This window comes from Daktulosphaira vitifoliae, unplaced genomic scaffold (genome assembly GCF_025091365.1).
Source record: "Daktulosphaira vitifoliae isolate Bord-2020 unplaced genomic scaffold, ASM2509136v1 Scaffold_276, whole genome shotgun sequence".
Lineage (NCBI taxonomy): Eukaryota > Metazoa > Arthropoda > Insecta > Hemiptera > Phylloxeridae > Daktulosphaira > Daktulosphaira vitifoliae.
This window is the reverse complement of record NW_026099842.1, coordinates 1-4,589: the sequence shown is the minus strand read 5'-3', so window position 1 is coordinate 4,589 and position 4,589 is coordinate 1. Positions and strand designations below refer to the sequence as shown.

Here is a 4,589-nt window from a genome sequence, read left to right as displayed (position 1 = left end):
GGCTAGTGTTTGGGCTTAACCGTCCTTTAGTGGGTATAGTAAAAAGGTAGTTGTGCTGGTGGCTGACAAGGAGCCACCCTTCAGTCTGCTAATTTTGAGCTAGACTGTACTGACGGGTCTAAACTCTACCCCTTTAGTAGTCCACTAATTAGAGAGATTGGGGCTGATCAGTTTATCCAACGGGAGGACTCGAGAAGAGCTCGAACGACGAACTCGTCGTCAATATATACAGGGTGATTTTTTTATCATAACCCACTTAATTACTTACAGAATAATAATAATTAAAAATTTTTTTATTACTATCTTTAGTTACACATTATTCTTGAATTATTAACTATGTAATACATTGAGCACAATATAGGACAAAAAATTAACATTAATAATGATATAAATACATTTACTTTACTACTGGAAGAGCGCAGAAAAATTATGTAGAGTTCTATGCTTTTACAATATTTATTTTCTTCTACTTTTATTTTTGTATATTATGATAAAAATAAAACTTAATTCAGGTATGAAATACTTTTGTATTGGATTAGAATTTAAAATAATATCCTATTGTGGAAATGAAAGCAGTCATTGAAAACTAAAATTAAATAAATTTACTGTAACTATAAATTTAAAAACTAAAATAGGTAATAATTATTTCAAAATCTACTTAAAATTAATTAAATATTTCTAGTGATTTTTTTAATTGAATATCATTTTGAATGTAATAAATAAAAATATCATTATTACTTTATGTTAGAGATCCTTTTACTCTTAAATTATAATTAATTAATTAATTATGTTATGTATTGAAATTAAAAACTTTTATTTTACGGTAAAAATTAACTTTCTATTTCTATTAGTTTCAAAATTCCATTTGTTAAACAAATAATAAAAAACAATGAAAGAGATTGATGAAATCACCTCCCCACATAAATAATGTATGCTTTCATCAATGTAATCAAGTATAATTTTTTTTTAGTGTTCGGTAGTTTACACAGTTTTACTTAATCGGAAGCTAAATTTCTAGGACCTTACATTTTTTTTTTTTCATAACCTAAAGAATTAGTTTTACTCTGTTTATTATAAATATTATGTGTACTATGGTCAATGGTGGGGAGGGTTATAGCATTGTAATAAACAAAAAGAGAAAAAAAGGATATGGTATGTGTTGTGGCAAAGGGATGTAAGGAATGTTGTTAGATGTGTTTGGGATTCGAGGTGTGAAAGGGAAGAAATGAATGTAATGTAAAGAAGTGTAACACAGGTGACCAATAAGGAAATAATAATCGTAGCGGGCGTAGTGTAAAAAGGATGGGCGGCAATGGAAAGTAAAAGTGTCTATAGATACCCGGCAGTGACTACAATAGAATGAAATAGAAAGGGATCTCGGGGTATGAATGCTTGCGTAAAGACGTCTAATATATGAATAAGATGGAATTACAAAGAAGAGTCACTACCTAGCTCCTGCACAGAAACACGTACACTAATTTCCGGCGAGTCATAAGTATCGTGTTTTTTATAAAAATATTTTAGTTTATTCTCAATGATCAATCCTGTTCTAATTGTTTATTACTAAAAAATTCTTCAGTGAAGGATCTATTATAGACTTATTATGTAAGCAAATGTTTCACTTACCTCTGACTATCCTGATGTTCTCTTGAGATGAATGATGTTGTTGATGTAACAATTATATTATATTATGTATACGTTTACGCATTAATGTACGCAATTATATTTATACGGTTTATATTATTATTAACTCGCGTGTAACAATTTTTCTAGTACAATTCTATATTAAATCTACCCAAGGTGAAGTCTAAGTTTATTATAACTCTGTCTTTTGTAAAAACCTTTTGTATATTTATGTAGTATAGTCCTTAACCTTGTATATGGTGTTTTACCTTAATATATTTATTATTTCTTTGGTTCCAGGGAAGAAGGGCTTAAGTCAATTTTTGTTGGTTTTCAATACAAACAAATAAAATTTTGAAAATTGCTACAAGTGTAAATTAAATGTTTATATTCCTATATCAAATATTTTTATTATTAGTTTTTCATGTCAAACAAATGTGTAGTAATAGATATATGTACATATTTAGCAATTACAAGATAAATGCACTTGAGCCATTTTTATTTTTGAACTTTTGACATAAGTCATTACGATCATGACTTATGACTTTTAGATTCTATACGTTTTGACTTAACTTAGAATTTCAATAAATTCGTATCAAGGAAACAATAACAAAATACTAGGGTATAACCTTTACATTTATTTTTGTTGAAATAGAATCATAAAAAAAAATTGTTTTTCTAGTAAAACCTTACTTTATTAATAATTAGTATAACAAATTAATTTAAAAATAATATTTTGATATATTATTTAAAATTTTGTTTCACATTTGATTAATACATTCATTCCTCTGAGTATAATTTAACTGTACACATATAATAATGTGTATGTATCATAATATTATTATGATATAGAACAAACATAATATAAAATAAAATAGTACAAAGAATAAAATTAAAAAAATTATAAGAAATTAAAATAAAAAAATTAATCATCATTATCAATAGACAAATCTTCATCAAGATCTGGATCATAATCTTGTTTCTCAGTAGAATCACTATTCAAATTATTTATAAAAATCATGGTAAATATTTGGTATTAACGGGAGAAGTTGGAGTAGATCTCTTTTTTTTTCTTTAGATATTGGAACTGGTGAATTATACATTTTTTGCAATGTAAAATTATTTACACGGCCTCTTCTTTTTAGATTTACTATTTTAAACGGTTCATCTTCAGATAAACTTGTTTTGTAGTATAATGTACCAATGTTACTACTTCTATATTGCAACCAGGCAACATCATGCCAAACAAATTTATTTCCATTTTCATCTTTTTTGCGTACTACTAGAGGTCCTTTCAATAATTTTTCAAAATTAAAAAAATGTTTCTGATCCATTTCATACACAAGAAAAGGTTTCTTTTTGTTTGTACAGCTTTATAATACACTTATAGTGTAGCCCAGTCTCTTGGATGTGCAATTTGAAGTGCGGAATGTTTCTTTTGTTTTTCTATTAGCGAGTTTCTATTGCAGTGTTCCATAGCTTCATCAGAGCTAGGCCCTAAAATAGCATTTTAATTTTTTTAAATTTCATACCTAATATAAATGTTAGTATGTAGGTAACTTTTAATTTTAATTTATAAGTCTTCATAACATTATTCATAATTAATATCTTGATATAGTAACTTAAATATAGTTAACTTAGTAACTATAATTAATTTATTTTGTTAAAACTCAAAAAAAATATTAAAAATAAAATTGAATTTAAAATTATGAAGTTAATTTAAGTATACCTATCTACATATTATTGTTTAACTTACCCCTAACAAATGTTCTTGATGACTAGAAATCCAAAGTTGAACTTTACTATTGCTAGAATTATATTCTTCATTTTGATTATTGGTGATATTGTTATCTAATTAAATTGTAGAACAAAATTTAATGTAATAAACACAAAAATAAAAAAATTATTTTAAAATTCTTACTAGAATGGGAGATTGTTTCATTTTTTTCAGCCATTTGAACCATATTTAACGTACGACGCTTCATTATATTATTATTATTTGTGTATTTTAATTACCTACTAGTGAATACTTATAATAAATTATTTAATTAAAGAAACAACCGTTGTAACTTGTAAATAACACTATCTCACCAAAATCTGAACACAAACAAAATAACCAAAAACAAAGTACTCAAAATTAACAAAAGTACACACAAAACATGCTNCACAAACAAAATAACCAAAAACAAAGTACTCAAAATTAACAAAAGTACACACAAAACATGCAAGATAAACAGTTAATACTATAATTAGTATATGTCGACCGTAGAATGATACCACGTTTATCAGTAACAATATTTTGCTTATCAATCTTGATTCATAAGACTTAAGTCAACATAAATCAATTTTGACAGTTAAAAAAATATATTTATTTACGTTCTAAATGTCTTAAGTCATAGTAATGACTTACGCCTTTTTTGCTAAACAAATTAAACGTCATAGTGACTTAGGATATTTTTATTTTTGCTATAATATGTGCTCGAATACACATACACTTATGCCATCTAGACCAAAAAAAGGGTAAAAAAAACTACATATGACAAAATTATAAAAAAAAAAAATGCCAAAAATTGACTTAAGCCCTTTTTCCCTGGAGCCAAAGATTTAATAATTTATAAAACAAATTAAGAACTTCTAAACAACATAACTGTCCTGTGCAACAAACTATTTCCAAGTGGCCTACGTCTTTTCAGTCGTCCAAACAGTGATCTAGGGTAGATGCGAGCTCAATTTCAGTTCTTTGCACAATAGATTATACTAGTGTCCTACACTCCGATTGCCCGCACTGTGGCTGAGATCAGACTAGCTAGTCGATAAGTGGAGAGACACTTTTTAGTTGTTTAGTATAATATTAGTTATAAATATATGATGTGTGTTTGTGGGGACACCTCACTGAGGTGGCCCCATGGTTTTTTAGGGTACCTCATTGAGGTTCCGCCACCTCTTTCATGCCACCTCCCTTATCA

General features: G+C 27.2%; 1 long non-coding RNA gene across 1 annotated transcript; it reads right to left on the bottom strand.

Moving 5' to 3' along the window:
* Positions 1–2,577: 2,577 nt before the first annotated feature.
* On the bottom strand, positions 2,578–3,763 carry LOC126909338 (uncharacterized). The gene is made up of 3 exons (XR_007705011.1): positions 3,545–3,763; positions 3,380–3,474; positions 2,578–3,120 (listed from the first exon to the last, which is right to left on the bottom strand). It is a non-coding gene; the product is annotated as an uncharacterized LOC126909338 (long non-coding RNA).
* Between the last annotated feature and the right edge of the window lie 826 nt (positions 3,764–4,589).